Source organism: Heterocephalus glaber, unplaced genomic scaffold (assembly GCF_053883595.1).
Source record: "Heterocephalus glaber isolate CG9 unplaced genomic scaffold, H.glaber_assembly_v1.0 deba00000281, whole genome shotgun sequence".
In the NCBI taxonomy this organism is placed as follows: Eukaryota; Metazoa; Chordata; class Mammalia; order Rodentia; family Bathyergidae; genus Heterocephalus; species Heterocephalus glaber.
The window spans coordinates 15,010,604-15,027,539 of NW_028258139.1; the positions used below are offsets into that span (position 1 = coordinate 15,010,604).

The following is a 16,936-nucleotide window of genomic DNA, read 5'->3' on the forward strand; positions in this document are numbered from 1 at the left end:
TGGTGCCACTGCCTGCCTCACAAGCAGAAAGTCCCGAGTTCGATCCCCCACACTAAAAAAAAAGTTCCAAGGCTGACTTTGACGGACAATCCCTTACAATTTTAAATATAGTAAAACAGAACACAAAGCAAACAGAATCCAACCTTAAAGAACAATAAATATTTAAATATATAAAATCTTGCCCAAGTGTTTTATTATACCTGATTCCGTTGAGAGTCAAACTACAGCTCCTGAGAATGTATTGGTTTTTCTGGGTATTTTCCTTTCACAACTCTGTGCCTGACCTGGTTGTCTGTTCCTGGCCTAGTGGCACGTATTAAAATGACAACATAAAAATGAAAGTTGTCCCCGCTTCTCGTTTCATTTCCTACCGCAAGAATGCCAGTGATTTTTTTTTTTAAAGAACACAAATCAGTTATCACTTCCTGTTTAAAACCCTCCAAAGGTTCCCTGCTGCCCAAAGAATAAACTCACCCTTAACCGGCCCTCTCATTATCTGCATTTTTCAATCCCTCTGACCTCAGCTTCTGTGGTTTCCCCCAACCCCACATTACGTTTATGTCCTTACCAATCAGTAGCACTCTGAAACTGGCTCTCAGGCCAGCTCTTTGGCAATTGACCGTTGCCTCTTTCCAGTGCCTGGAGAAGCCCTTCTCCAGCCTCAAAACCTAGGGGAGGGATGACTGCATGACTGGGTTTTTCCCTTTCACAGCATCTTTCAAGATCAAATTTTTTTTTTTTTGGTACCAGGGATCGAACTCGGGACCTTGCACTTGCGAGGCAGGTTGCGGAACCACTGAGCTAAATCCCCGGCCCTATCCAAGATCAAATCTTGGAACAGCTCAGCTCTGGTGGGCGCCATTAAAACAATCTCTGAACCTCAGTTTGCTTATCTGCAAAATGGCCCAAGAACACTCATCAGTGCGGTGACGCCAGGAGGGAACAGGAAAGGCCAGGGCGGGGGTAGGCCGTGAGGCTGAGCAGCCCGGGGGGTGGGGCGCGTTTGGGATTTGAGGGCAGGAAGGGGGGGCTTCCCGAAATCTGCACAGTTCGCAGGCAGAGTATGCGGCCAGCGCGTCCCCACGACGGCCACAGGCGGCGCAGCCTCGCCACCTTAGGAGAGGGATTTCCCGGGTAGTGCCACCACCCCGCAGCCTTAGTCCACGCTAGAGACCGGGGCAGAGGCGTTTGTTTGCGCACGCGCGGTCCCGCGGCGCGCATGCCCCGCGCCTGGGGGCGGGGCAGGAGCGGGAGGCGCGGTCGGGCGTGCGCGGCTGTATGAGGGGGAACGCGCTCTTCACCGCTAAAGCGCACGCGCGGGCCCGCGCCGACTCAGCACGGCCCGAGGGCGCGAGCCCGCCGCCGGCCCGACCGCCGTGCGCCCTGGCGTGCGCGTGGGAGGGAGAGCCGCAGCCGTCGCTGGCGCCGCCCCGCCGCTGTCCGCTTCTCCTCAGCCTAGCGCTCAGCCGCGGCCGGGTGAGTGCGGGGTGCGGCCCCTCTGGAGCTGGTTGCGGGCTGGGCCGCGGCCCGAGGGCGGAAGGCAGAGCTGGGCCAGACCTGCTAGTGCGAGCAGCGGAGGCAGCCCCGCCCGAGTCGGCGGCCCGCAGCCGCCTTCGGAGGAGGGGAGGCCGGGGTCTATGGGAGGATGAGGCCGGGCACTGGAGGAGACTGGAGCGCCCGAGGGGCCGGGCGCGCGGGGGCCTGGAGCGCTCAGGGGAGATGAGGCCGGGGCGCACGGGGAGCCGGGGCGCTCCGGGGCCCCACGGGATGGCCGGTAGACGCAGGAAGACTGGGCGACTGGGGGACGTGAGGAGGCCGGTGGCGCCCGAGGGGCTGGGAGCGCACTGGGAGGCTGGGTTAGGCGGGGGGCGCGGGGAGGACGGCGAGCCTGGGAGGTGAGGAAGCTGGGGATTCAGGGGACGCGCAGGAAGGCCGGGTCTCGGGAGGACTGCGAGCCTGGGGCCGCGGGCGCGCGGGGCGCACGAAGCGGCGCGGGGAGGAGGACGGAGGACGGACCGGCCTCCGTCGGAGTGACCGAAAGCCAGGAAAACAAAAGGGGAGAAGAAGAGAAAGGGGGAGATCTGCGGGGACGCGGGCTGCAGGCAGCCAGGCTGGGTTCCGGAGCCGGTCGGCGCTGCGACTTCGAACCTGGGCTGAGGGAGTTTGCTGAGCCCGAGGCTTTCTTCCCGACAAGCCGAGCCCGGGAGTCATTGTGCTGCCCAAGTTTCCTCCGCGCCTCCGCCCCCACCCCAACTCCGCTGAGCTGTTAGGTGGGGGAGCTGCTGCCCGTCTTTCTCTCTTGGTTCCTTTTGTAGCACCCCGTTTTATCTCAGAAGGGCGTGTGTGTGTGTGTGTGTGTGTGTGTTGGTTTCGTTTAATTTCAGGATTTTGTAGGGAAATGGCATGGAGGATAAAGTCCCCCCCCCCTTCTCTCTGAGAGCCATTTCAACAGTGCCTCATTCTTGTATAGTTAGCCTGCAGCTGGGTTTTTGGCAGTGAGTCTAAGATAATAGTAATATTGTAGTAATTATAGGAACTGGTTGAAATACGTTCAAGCTGAAGGCAATATGTGAGTTTAGAGATTTATATTTAAGATTTGACTTACTGGGATTTTTACTTAGACTATGAACATTTTCATGGTTGTAAAAATAGGCCATTACTATTTGAAATGAAATATCTGACCGTCGTCACCCTTAATATCATGTTCGTAAATGGTAATGAAAAATCTTCTCTTTGAAAGACAATTGAACACTGATCAGAGGACTCAACTTTGAAAACCTGAAAAGTAGGACAGAATATGTGAAGATTAAGATATATATACAGGTTTGCATTCAACTTTTTTTTTTGAGGTACAGTAGATACCATGTTTTCATCTAGTTCTACTCTATTTTATCTGAAAAACTGTGAGTTTTAAACAGGAAACTTCTGGGAATCCTATCCAGAGCCTCCTACATACAAGGCAGGAACTCTGCCACTGAGTAACACACAAAAGTCCCAACAAGAAACTTGTTAAGGATGTTTGTGTTCCAGTATCTTTTATGAATGTAATCATTTTATATTGGTGGCTATCCGCATTGGAGAAAAACTAGCTGAACCTACCTACCATCAGTGCCTTGAACATTTTAGTTTACTAAATGCTTCAGATACAGTATCAGGATCAACATTTTACTTGAAGAATTTCTTTCAAGTTACTTTTAAGTAAAATTTAATAAGGAATAGAGACAAAGATGGTTTCAAACATATATTTGTGTGGAAAGAGCCCATAATCACATTAGACTAAAGTACGGTATACATCCATGCAAAGGTAGTACATCAAGAAACAAATCCTTGACGCAAAACTATTCTTAACAGTTTGGAGCAAATAATACCAGGCAGACTCCCTAGAGTTTTTGGGACTTAACAGCCTCTTGAGAGTGAGTAGTGTTTCGTTAAAAAAAAAAAAAAAAAAAAAGTTCCACGGATGTAGCAGTGAGAAAAGCAGAAGTTAGGAGGCAGCAGTGAGGATCATTATGGCGTTCTAAAAAGCGAAGTAGTTTCTGTAAAGCACCGTATCTGTTGCTGAGAATTATGTAACTTAATCCTCGGTCTTCAAAACCGTGTTTTTGAGCTAGTCGGATAACTTGCTAAGAAGTTGGAGAAATTGTCTAAAAAAGAAAATTGTATTGTTAAAACTAGCCTCTTAAAAAATTGATCCTTTAGAAGAAATGGTTTTGTATTACATTGTGTTCAATAATGTAGTAAAAAACAATTGTGAAAATCATTGTCCTTTCTTGGAATATTAATTTGAGTGAGGTTGGATCTTCATATCCCTAAAAATTTTATGGAAACATTTTTCTCTCTACTTTATGGTGTCTTAAATTTGAGAAAATAGTTACCTAAAGAGTTACAAAAGATGAAATTTAAAATGTTTATATAAATCTTTCAGTTTTGAAATTTTCACTGAGATCATTTCTTTTTAATATTTCAATAAAGTTAAACATTCTCCAGTTTTAATATTTATGAAGTAATTTTTTTGCTGGTAAAAAGATCTGAGAAAAAGTTTCTGTACTCTTATTTTTCCTTAAAACTCTAGATTTTTAAGAACATGCTTTTTTTACTGTTTCCTTCTACTAAGATTCCTTAAATAATTTGTAATACATTGTTATGGGAGTGTTTGAAAGTTTTTACTGATGCCTGTATACATTATCTAAGATGCAAAGTTTTAAAATTGGGGCAAAGTAAATGACCTTGTGTGAGTCAGTAGTAACATACTTCAGGCAGTTTGTGAATGCATCCAAGCATTTGGATTGTTAAGATGGTTACCAGTCCTGAGGTTGGGATGGGAAGTAGCAAAGAGCAGGTCTGGCTCCTCTTTGGGTGTATTCTCTGGGTCACTAATCTTGCCAACCTGCATTGAGAAGTTATTTTTTTTTTTTACCTCTAAACTGTACTTAGGTTGGATTATTTGATCTCATTCTTGTCTTTTCTCTCTACCATCATTTTGGCAGAAGTTTATTTCATTTCATGACTGCCAAAAGGCAACCTAATGCAAGAGAAATGAAATTTACATCTCTGGTTTTACTGATTTCAAGGACTTGTGCCAGATTTTATCATTCAGAACTGTTTAAATGTGTTTTTGATTATGAAGCCTGTAATCGATAACAACTTTTTTATTTTTATTTTACTTTTACTGGGTTCTGTGATAGAAATTAAGATTAGATAAGCTTATATATTTCAGGTTTCAGTTTAAATGGAATTCTTAGGACTTGCTGTTATAGCCTGATCTGCGTAAACATTAATGATTTATAGGCAAAATGGGAAATACTGGTTTCTGCCTGAGTGGCACTGTTCCCATCTCTAGCAGCTGGAAGCTTCAGAGAAAAACATGAGTAGCGTCCCTCAAAGTTCACCGTTTTTAAGAACATAAAGGTGTTTCCTTATAAACCATGATTAAAGTTAAGTGAAAACAATATTCTCTAAATCTCACTGATGTACATTTCCATGTACTGTAAATTAATTTTTCAGAAACAAAAAAATAACTAAAGTCATAGATTGAATATGATCCGGTATTGGAGAAGAACAGTCATGTTACTGGGCCCCTGTAGGTATTTTGAGTTGCCTTTGTGTAGATCTGTGGCATTTGGTAGGGGCTTGGATTGTAAGTAACTTCCTTTGTCCATCCAGTGCCAGACCTGAGCTGAGCGCTTCAGAGCTTTGTCTTCTCTGTTCCCCATGAGAACCATTGGGCTGCAGGTGCTGCTTCCATCTTCTTTACACAGATGAAACACCAGAAGGTTGGAGTTATAGTAGCTTGCCCAGGTCACTGAGCCCAAGCCTGCTGGACTCTGGAAAGGGAAAGGGAGCTGTGGGTGTCAGCGTGCCCGGAGGGCTGGAAAGCAGGAGTGTCTCTCTCTCTCTTTTTTTTTTTTTTAATGAGTGTGTTTTATCACTTAGCCCAGTCTTGAAGTAGGAGTAAGTTATGCAAGTGTGAATTACCAAGCCTGGAAAGTTCAGATAACCACATTTTCTATTTGAATCTGACACTTTCAGAACTTAAACATCTGGTCTGACCAACGTAAAACAATAATAGGTAAACTTTTCAATGAATGTATCAAAATTGTTTGAATCAATTTATAATGAACTAGTTGAATAAAAGTATATAATTTGTGGTGTAGTGATTGATGCTTCTTATTTGCCCAAAAACATGTTTTAGTAATGCCTACATTTACAGTTTTTTTGGGGGGGTGATATTTTTGGGGTCATTGTTTACTAGGGGAACATTTATAGTTTTGTGGGACAAAGGGAAAATATTCCATTATTTCTCCTCACCCAGGTGTGTGTCCCTTGCAGAAAATCCTTAGTATTTATAGTCTTTAACACATTGGTTCTCTGTAAATGTTTCTGCAATGAATGTACTCATTCTTACCGTACAATTTTCCATCCTGCTTTTAGGAGTTGACCTACTTTCTTCTCCATTGTTTGGGATTACTGGACCATAACCAAGCCTCAGAAGAACTCCTGAAGTCTAGTTTCCAATGATCTGTACCTAGGATCCCTTTTCGGTCCTCATATTCTTTTTTGTTGTTTGTTTGGTTGGTTGGTTTTTTGGTACCAGGGATCGAACTCAGGTCCTTGCACTTCCTCATATTCTTTTTTTTTTTTTTTTTTGGTACCAGAGATCGAACTCAGGTCCTTGCGCTTGCACAGCAGGCGGCGAAACCACTGAGCTAAATCCCCGGCCCCCCATATTTTTTAAAGTCCTTTGTCATTTGGTTTGGATTCTGCTGTGAATGTTGGTACTTGCTGTATCTACTCTCTGACCATATGTTTGTCTTTCATGGATTGATGATGAATCAGCCTAACAATTTTATATATTATATACATATCTTCCTTGGTGGATTATATATATGTCCAAGAATTCAGGTGTATTAATTATTGGAGAAAGTTTATTTTCAGCTATCTACTGTTTTGTTTGCCTTGTTTAAAAACTTTGTCTAAAAGTCACGTGAAACTTGATATTAAGGAAAAACTTGTTTTCATTTTTGCCTGCTTTATTTTAAAGTAACTAGCATCAGCTGGGAGTGGTGGCACACACCTGTAATTCCAGCTCAGGCAGGTTGAGGCAGGAAGATCGAAGTTCTAGCCCAGCCTGGACAATTTAGCAATTTAGTGAGGACCTATCTCAGTCCCTAGTACTACCAAACAGACAAAAACTAGTTTTAAACTTGAGGTCCAGAAGCTCTAGTGTATCTTGTGTTAATCAGCTGAACTTATTGGATGCTTTACAAGGGTTTAACGTTATGCCCTGAGCTGTGTAAAAGAGCAACCATCCTCCTAATGCTGAAGTTTCATTTATACACCAGACTTACTCATGCTTGACCTTGCCCAAAAAGTGTTTTACTGCCTTCTTGTTCAGATAAATTATTTTGAAACTGACAGGTGAAAATACTATTACATAATAGGGGAAGTCAATATCTGGGTAGGAAATCTGTTCCTGAGATTTTTTATCTTGGTCTTCGTTGGAGAATTTCTCCATTGATTGCTATACTTCTTGGAAGAAATTCATACAAATGCATTGCCAAAAGCACTGGGGGCTTTCTGCGGCTCTTTAAGCAATGATGGGACTGTAGCATTACTTTCACCTACACCTGTGAAATGCAAATGGTCAGGTCCCATTTCTGACCTGAATCAGATTCTGGGGTTAGGGCCGAACCAGCTGTTCGAACTTGCTGGCTGGGTGGTTTGATTCTTGGCAGTGTTTGAAAGTCATATGTTCAGGAACCATACATATATATATATGTGTGTGTGTGTGTGTATGTATATATATACACACACATATATATACACACACACACACACACATATACACACACTTTTTTTGTGTGTGCGGGAAATTGAATTTAGGACCTTGCACTTGCAAGGCAGGTGCCAGAACCATCGAGTTAAATCTCTGCCTCCTCCCTCACCTTTTTGGGGGATTTTCAGAACCTTGGGCAGTCCTCACAACTACTTATCCTTGACTTACAAACTCGATTGGTTCACGAGGGAGAGTTGGTTATAAGTCAATACAGCTGAGATCTGGATGTTTACTTGGGTACATAATATAGATAACAAGAGGCAGATGAATCTTCCATTAACCTAATTAACCCAAGTTCGTATGTCAGGCTGGTTGTAGCTTGAGGCTGCACTGTATCTAGGGATTTTGAATATTTTATGCTTGGACCAGTTCATTCTTTTGAGTCTTGGTTTGGGATTTAAATGAACAATTCATGTGGCTTCTGGACATGAGACTTTTGGTAAATAGAATGTGTGTACGTTGGTGTTAAGGCATAAGTTAGGTTCCCTGGTGGGTTTGTTTTTGTGCTGAGAAATTGGCTGGTTATACTAGAGTCAGATTGATTGCCAAGTCTTGGGGTGATTAATGAAGCAGAATTACTTTTGTGCCTAGCACTGAATTCATACCTAAATTTAATACTTTTTTTTTTGCCTTTGCCCTTTTTTTGTTTTTTTTAAGAAAAGGTAAATTTAAAGGATCTGTAAAGATGAAGTTGGTGATGCCTTATATCTGTTATATGTTATTCATAATTTGGTGCATCTGTCATCAAGTGGAACATTGTAAGTTTAGTGACAAAAATTGTTGTCCTTAGGTATCTGAGCCAACCCACTTAGCTATTACAGGTGGTCACCGGGTAGTTTGTTTGATGAATGAAGAGACTTGTGCCAAGGTTTTTTGAGTTGTCACCATGTTGATACTTGGGGACTATAGATAAATGAGGAACAGTAGAAAGACTTTCAGAAAGATCTTGTCTGAAACTGGTTGTGGTGGCATACACTGGCTCTGAGAGGCCAGCCTGGACAATTTGATGACTTAGGGGAAACCATGTCCAAAAAAAAAAAGTCCAGGGATGTAGCTCTGTTCAAAGGCCCTGGGTTCAAGCCTCAGAAATGCAAAAACAAAAACTCAAAAAGATCATGTCTGAAGGGAGTCAATCAGAAAGATTAAGGTAAATGACCTTGATGGAGCTTTGTTGTAAGATATGCTACACAGGTAGAGGAGAAGAAACAGGGATAAACATGAAATTGTGGTTTAATCTCAACTCGAAACAATGAAAAGGATGTTTCCATGTGAATACTTCCCTTTCCCCATCAACTTTCAACTGTGGAGCTCAGTGAAAGCAAAAGTAGAAGCGAGAAGGCAGGAAAAAGTGATCTGGGACAGTTTCTCTTTAAGATTGGTCAAGTGGAGTTAAAGTTATAATTTATAGTCAGCTACAGACTGTGCCCCCTATTAAATGTACTTCTAAGAGTGCCTGGCCTATATAGCTTTTCAGTAAATGTTAGTAAATGATTCTCCTGTGCTACTGCTAAGAAGTTAGGCTCCAACCCTTGGCCATTATTCTTTAGCACAGCTGCCTCTTTTCTACTTTTGTAATATCTCTTCTCCCCTTCTCTTCCCTCTTTTTCTTGGTTTCTCTAGTGTTATTGCCTTGTGGCTTTTGATAGTTTTTTCCTCCTTATAATGAGATTGGACTTTTTTTTTTTTTTTTTTGGTACCAGGGATGGAACTCTGGACCTTGCGCTTGTGAGGCGAGGCAGTGCCACTGAGCTAAGTCTCTGGCAAGATTGCACATAGTTTTATGTGTTTACTAGCCATTTGGACTTACTGTTTCACGAAATGCTAATATTTGATTAATTTTTTTCTTTGATTTGTAGCTTCTTTATTATATTTTGTCAATTACATATTCTGTCACTCTCTTCACCTTTTTTTTGTGTGTGTGTGGTACTAGGGATCAAACTCAGGACCTTGAGCTTGCTAGACAGGCGCCGGCACCACCGAGCTAAATCTCTGGCCCCTTTTCACCTATTTTAGGATATGCAGTCACTGATTTCAGTGATGTTTCTCAATGAACAGACATTAGGTTTGTTCATTTATTTATTTTTGAGACAGGGTCTTACTATGTACAGTAGTTGAGGCTGGCCTTGAACTTACTATTTAGCTTAGGATGGTCTTGAAGTCACAGTGATCCTCCTGCCTCAGCTTTCCCTGTGCTGGGATTATAGGTGTGCACCACCATGTCCTGGCAACACATTAGGTTTAATGTAGTCCATTTTATCAGCCTTTTCCTTTAGAGTTGATGCTTTTTTTGTCTTCTCTAACCTGAGGTCATAAACTTAATTCCTCTTGTACTTTCTGATTGCTTTCTAAGTTTGTCTTTTGCCTTTAATTTTATAAATTGTATAGTATAAAGAAAGGAGCCAAGGGCCAGGGATTTGGCTGAGTGGTGCCTGCACCTGCCTCGCAAGCGCAAAGTCCCAAGTTTGATCCCCGGTACCAAAAAAAAGAAGGGAGCCAATTTCAGTTGTTTTTTTTTTTTTTTTTTGGTACTGGGATTTGAACTCAGGTTCTTGGGCTTGCAAGGCAGGCAGCAGAACCACTGAGCTACATCCCCGGCCCCCAATTTCAGTTTTTAAAGGTTGGGTCAACATCTGGTTCTGTCATGCCTGCCACCTTTATTGTAGATTAAGGGTGTGTGTGTCTCTGTCTCTTTCTTGCTCTATTTTATGTATACGTGCGCGCACACACACACACACACGCGTGCGCGCACACATAGACTATTCTTTCCATTCCACTGTGACTAAGCTGCCTATATTATTACAGCTTTATGATACAGGGCCAGGGATTTAGCTCAGCGGTTCTGGCGCCTGCCTTGCAAGCGCAAGGTCCCAAGTTCTATCCCTGGTACCAAAAAAAAAAAAAAGTTGAGGCACAGCTTTATGATACATCCTGTCACATTTGGGGGTTTTTATTTATTTTTATTTTTATTTTTTGGTACTGGGGATCAAACTCAGTTCCTTCCGCTTGCGCAGCAGGCGGTGAAACCACTGAGCTAAATCCCCAGCCCCATCCTATCACATTTGGAAGTCCTCCCATTTTGTTCTCTTGGAGGGAGGCTTGGCTATTCTTGACCCTTTGAAGATCTGTGCATGTTTTAGAATTGTCATCTTCCAGATGTTTGGGAATGTATAGCTCTATTTATAGAGGATTGTTTCCAGTTTTGGGTAATAAAGTCTGAATATTTTTGTACAAATGTTTGTGTGGACATAGGCTTTCATATCTCTTGGCAGTGATTGGCCCTAGGACTAGTAGGACTGGACTGTAATGTAGGTGTGTTTTAACTTTTCAAGAATGGGCCAGAATTTCTAGAGTGATTGTACTATTTTACATTTCTGCCAGCAGTATATGAGAGTTCCATTTGCTCTATACTGCTGGGACAACAGGTATGACCAATCTTTTAAGTTTTAGCCATCTTTCCCCCCCACAGTATTAACAGCTTTATTTTTTTAATGAAAAAATAAAACAAAATTTCATAACAAAATAGCAAGAGAAATAACATTTTACCCAATTATCTCCCTTCTAGGTATCTTCCCGAGTTAAAATCATCATATTATAGGGATACATTTTACCTGTATCTATAGCAGCACAATTTATAATAATAGCTAGATCTTGGAAATAGCATATATATCTCTCAAATGATGAATAAATGGGTAGGAAAGTGTAGTATTTATATACAGTAGAGTACTACTCTGCCATGAAGATAAATGAGCCTTTCGTAGGTAAAAGGTTTTAGCCGTTTTAATAAATGTGTAATATTTCATTGTAGTTTCATTTCTCAAATAATAGTGGTGAGCATATTTTTCATATGTTCATCTGCCATCCATATTTCATCTTTGGTGAATTATTGAAATCTTTTGTCCATTTTAAGTTTTTTACTTTTCCCTCTTATTGTTGAGTTTTGAGAGTTCTTCATATAGTCTGGATACAAGTTATTTATCAGGTATACATTGTGCTTTTCTCTTAAACTGTGGCTCTTTTTCATTTTCTTAAGTTTATGTGGTACTGGAGATTGAACTCAGGGCCTTTTCACATGCTAGGCGAACATTCTACCACTGAGTTATAGTCTCAGCTTTTTAAAATATCATTTTTAGATGGAGTCTTAATAAGTAGCCCAGGCTGGCCTTGAACTTGTGATCTTCCTGCCTCAGTAAAGTCTTGCGTTCAGTCTTCTGTATTGACAAATAAAGTGATGTCTCATACAGATATTCTATGGATTTTTTTAATGTATCATATTTAAGAATTATATAATCCTAGCCCACAAAGGTTTTTTTCCTGTCTCCATCCCCCTCCCCAAGTTTTAGATTTTATATTTAGGTCTCTAATTTGTTTTGAGTTAATTTTACTTTATGATATATAAGGATCCAAATGATTTGTAGGACTCTTTGAGGCCTAGAATGAAAGTAGTTTCCATTAGAAAACATTTATTTTTGTTTCAATTAGTCTGCGGTCACCTTAAACCACATTTAAGGTTTGAGTATGTTTGGACCACCCAGAGCTGTAATTCTTCTGCAAAGAGTTCACTTCTAGTTTAAGAGATGTGTAGCCTTTGGGAGTCTTGCTTACTGTGGTGAGGTTGCCAGTTGCAGTTGGGTTCCTCCTTGTCTGTGGGTTCTATATCTGTTGAGTCAGCCAATCATGGATTAAAAATATTTGTGTGTAATAATTGCATTTGTACTGGACACGCTCAAGACTTTTTTCCTTTGTTAGACTTTTTTCCTAAGTAATATAGTTTAGCAACTATTTATATAACATTTATGTTGTGTTATTGTAAGTAATCTAGAGATGATTTAAAAGTATAAGGAAAGATATATGCACTGGTTATATGCAAGCACTGTACCACTTAACACAAAGGAACTTAAGCATCTGGGGATTTTGCTATCTACAAAGTCCCGAAACCAGTCCCCCGTGGATACTGAGGGATGGTTGTGTGTTCTTTGGAGGACCTAGTGTTTGATTCTTTTTCTTTTTCGTTTTGAGACAGGGTCTTGGTGTATATTCCAGGCTGGCCTTGAACTGATGACAGTCCTAGTGCTTCAGTGTGTGTCACCATGCCTGGCTCAGTCTTTGATTCTTCTTCCTTTTCCCAGCACTGTTGTAAAAATGAAAGCTCTTTGATTCCTTTCCATCCTCCCTGTGCTGTTGTGGGAAATGAAAGTTGACAATTTTGAGAACTGGCAAATGCATTCAGGCCAAAGGTGATTTCTATGCTGCTTATTTCTTTGGGTTCCTAGTTTTACTTTAATTTTGGCTTGATATTTCTTTCTTGTCTTGTCAGTTTCTGGTTGATTTTAAGATTTAAAAAAATATACTATCCATCTTTTTAATCTTCTTCAGGGGAAAATATGGACCATATAATATATCCTGCAGTTAAGAAACCAGGATAAGGGCCGGGGATTTAGCTCAGTGGTTTCGGCGCCTGCCTCGCAAGCGCAAGGTCCTGAGTTTGATCCCTGGTACCAAAAAAAAAAAAAAAAAACCAGGATAAATTCTGTTCTTTTTTTTTTACTCTAGAGTCTAGGTGTGGACCTAATGTACAGTATGGTAGTTAGTAATTACATGTGTCTATTTAAATTGAAATTAATTAAAATAAAATGAAAGGTTCTATTCCTCATTCCACTAAACTGCATTTCAAAGTGCTCAGTATCCATGTGTGACCTCTGGGTGTAACATATGGACAGCACAGATGTAGAATATTTTCATCATAGAAAGTTCTAGTGGGTAGCCCTAGCTAGAGTATGAATACCTCTGCAGGAATTTGCATTGGTACTGGATCTGCGTTTGAGAGCCATTAATTTTGTTATACTAATTCAGTTACTCTTTTTACAGTTTGAAATGTCTGAAATCTGTCTGCAGTTAAAACAGCTGGACAGAAGATTGAGCACCTTTAATGGATTGTTTGTGGACCTGTCCCTGAGGAACAGTGTACTCAGATGGCTTAGGTGGTGAAATGTGAAGCTGGTGCACTGAGAAATTGAGTAACAAAGCAGTTAGCCCCCCCCCCCCCCAACCCTCCTAGTACTGGGGATTGAACCCGGGGGTGCTGTACACTGAGCTACATTCTTAGCCCTTTAAAACATTTTTTATTTTGAGAAGGGGTCTCCCTGAGTTGCCCAGATGGGATTCAAACTTGTGGTCCTCCTGCCTTAGTCTCCCAAGTGCTAAGATGATAGGCATGCACCACCATGCCATCTAAGTGTTGATATTTTAGCTTATGTATATCTGTCAGATTTAAGTGAAAGAATTAGTGAAAATGTTCATTATGTGTTGATGTATGTCCCATACTCAGTGGCTTCCCCCATTGTCCCTGTCCTTAGGCAGTCCAATTGCTGAGTGGGCAGGGCGCTGTGAGCTGGCAGGACTACCGCGACACTCACTTTGAGGGACAAGTAAGAGCCTGGTGGAAGGGGAAGAATGAGCAGAAGGTCTAGGTAGGAGACAGCATGGGCACAGCTCAGATGTTGGTGGTAGCATGCAAAGATTGGTCTGTTGCATTTTCAGTTTGGTTTCTAATATTGAAAAGCAGCAGAAGTCATGGAGTTAAGAAAATGTGAGGGGAGGAAAACCTGAAAGTCAGGATACCTCATCCATTTTAATCAGTATTTCCTGTTAAGTGGTGGTGGAAGGTGGTTATTGAGAATGAGTGGGAGCCCTTTTCTAACTCATAAAGCACCCGTCTTGAGACTGTGTCTACAGTTAAGAGCAGAGAACATGCCTGAAACAGTCCCTGCTGTCCTTTCTGGGGCAAGCCACCTCTCAGTTCCTTGGGCCCATTTCAAGTAACTTGAGGACATTGCTGAGAGCCATTGCCTTATCCTGCTTCACTCTGGAGGAAAGTCCAGGTGTGTAAGTGAGCCAGGCTGTGGTTTAGGCTATATGTAAAAGGGAGAATGATGAAGGGACAGACTGAAGATGGGTTCAGGGGGAAAGCTGGGGCCACTCTTCATGGTCACCTGGGGCAGTTGTCACTGGTACTGGTCTTCTGTCAGGTTTGGGATCACAGCAAGCAAAAGACAAGGCTCAGTTGAACTGTATTCCAGGATATGTATTTGAACTGGGTTAATGACCTCAAAATAGTGTATGTACATGCTGTGTCAAGCCTCCTTAGACTTTAATATGCATAACCATATTCTGGAGATAATGTTGAATTGTGGGTTCTAATTCATCCTGTCTAGGGAGCGGTCAGACTTGCATTTTTAACAAGTTCCCAGGTATGCCAGTGTTGGTGCTATGGCCCCTTTGAATAGCAAGAGATTGGTCTTCAAAGTAAGAGTGGTAAGGTGGCACTGAGTTTTACTTAGTTGGGAAGTTGAATAGCCACTGTGGAATGCAGTGGTTGAGGATATGGTTTTGGGATCAGAATCCTAGCTGTGAACTTGGGCCCATTTGTTAATTTCTCTAATCTGCATTTCTTGTCAGTTATATGGGCCACAATGGTTAATCCTGATTGTCAACTTGATTGGTTTGAGAGAGCCTAGGAGATTAGTAAAGCACACTTCCTGGGTGCCTCTGGGTGAGCCATGGGATTGAGACCTTAGGTACTGTGTCTGGTCCCTGGCCCTCTCCTGTCTAGTGCTCTCTTGCTCTCTCTCTGCTTGTAGCTGCATGAGGTAAATAGTTTTCCTCTGCCACACCCTTCCACCTTGATGCTTTTGCCTTGGAGCCAGTCAACCATTGACTGACACCTTTGAAACCCTGAGCCAAAATAAACTCTTTCTCCTTTAAGGAGTCATTTTGTCCCAGCAGTGGAAAGCTGACTAAAGCATGGGTCATATAATAGTTCCCTAGAAAAGTGTTGGTGAACCTTTTAGAGCTTTCAGTGATAACAAGCAGCTGCCACAGCACATGTGCCATAGGTTCGCCACCACTTCCCTAGACGGTTGAATGAATTAAATGATACATGGCCCTTGTCCCACCAAGGAATAGTGCTTGGCCTTATTAACCCTTCCAAGGTTGCAGCTGATCTGAGAGATACAAACATCTATGTGTTGTTAAGGTGTAACAACTGACCTGTGAACTCTGCAGAGTTAAATGCTTCATAAAAGACAATTATTATTTTTTTGCTTAAATTCTTTTATTGGTACATTTTAGGTATACAATACATATCATTGGGTACTTGTACCTGTTCATGATGTATCTTGATTCTTTTTTTTTTTCCCCATTCCCTGTCCTCCCTTCCATATTTACAAAGACTTTGTTTCCATTTTTTCCTTTTCTCATAATTTTTCCTTTCCCTTCTTTCCTTTCACCTTCCCCTCCCACTTACCCTAGACCTTTGGACCTTTTCTTCCCACTTCAAATTATCAGTTATTTGTTTTAATCCTTATTTACACTTTCAGTTTCTCACACCAGAGAAACTTCGATATTTGCACATGTGTGTCCCATTTATTTCACTTAAGCGTATGGCCTCAATATGCATCCATTTAGCTATGAATGTCTCTAGTTTCTCATTCTTTATGGCTGAGTAGTACTCCATTTTATAAAAAACCTACATCTTCTTTATCCAGTTTCCAGTTAATTGGCACTTGGGCTGTTTCCAAGCTTTAGCTATTACAAACTGTGCCGCTATAAACATGGGTGCACATATATCGCTGTGGTATGATTCTTTTAATTCTTTTGGGAAGATACCCAGCAGGGGAATAGCTGGGTCAAATAGGACCTCTAGCCCTAGTTCTTTGAGGTATCTCCATACTGATTTCCACAGTGGTTGCCCCAGTCTGCACTCCCACCAACAATGGAGAAAGGTTCCTTTCTCCCCACACCCCTGCCAGCATTTGTTATTGGTTGATTTCTTGATAGCAGCCATTCTTTCTGGGGTGAGGTGGAATCTCAGTGTTGTTTTCATCTGCATCTCTCAAATGACCAGTGATGTTGAACATTTTTTGATATGTTTATTTGCTACTGTAAAAGATAATTACTAAAAGTAAATGTTTACATTAAAAGTTGGATGATTTTCGGAGTATTCAGTCCTCCCCGCATCTTTGCTCATTTATAAAATTGCAATTGGTGGGCCAGGGATTTAGCTCCGTGGTTCCGCTGCCTGCCTCGCAAACTCAAGGACCAGAGTTCGATCCCCCGTACCAAAAAAAAAAATTGCAATTGGAAGGGAATGGGATATTTGTATTCATTTACTACCTTATGCACAGAGAAAATAGAGGCACAGCGTTCCTTCCTTGATAGAGCTGAGGCAGTGAGAACTGGCTTTTCTTGTGCCAGAGGAGTATGCCACTGTCCTTTGAAGCCTGTCTAGTACAGGATGCATTTGCTGGTTATCATGCCTTTTTTTGTATACTAAATTAGAAAAGTACGTTTTGTGTGGAGCCTCAGCAAGGAGTTGGGAGACTTTATGATAATACAACTAGTCCTTTAGATAAATGCTTGTTCACTTTCCCATTCATTGTTCAAAGCCTTGAATGTGGATTTTTAGGTAAGCATCTCTTTTTTTAAGTTGCCATATTAAGGATGATTGACTATGGTATGTTTTGTACTAAGGGTTTTGAAAAGTATTGTGAGATCCTTCTGTTAAGTGGGTATTAAATAATTCAAATTAAAATACGATTCTTC

General features: G+C 41.7%; 1 protein-coding gene across 30 annotated transcripts in view; it reads left to right on the forward strand.

Annotated features, from left to right (window-relative positions):
* The first annotated feature begins 1,324 nt into the window (after positions 1 to 1,324).
* Positions 1,325 to 16,936, forward strand: part of Ptk2 (protein tyrosine kinase 2) — a 347,380-nt gene continuing 331,768 nt past the window's right edge. For 21 of the 30 annotated variants that reach the window (XM_087187061.1, XM_087187045.1, XM_087187125.1 and 18 more), the window contains exon 1: positions 1,344 to 1,476. The gene's annotated coding sequence lies outside the window, so the exon portion shown is untranslated. Of the gene's footprint in view, positions 1,477 to 16,936 lie in introns of all 30 variants that reach the window. The other 9 variants (XM_087187080.1, XM_087187090.1, XM_087187087.1 and 6 more) reach the window with 4 other exon arrangements.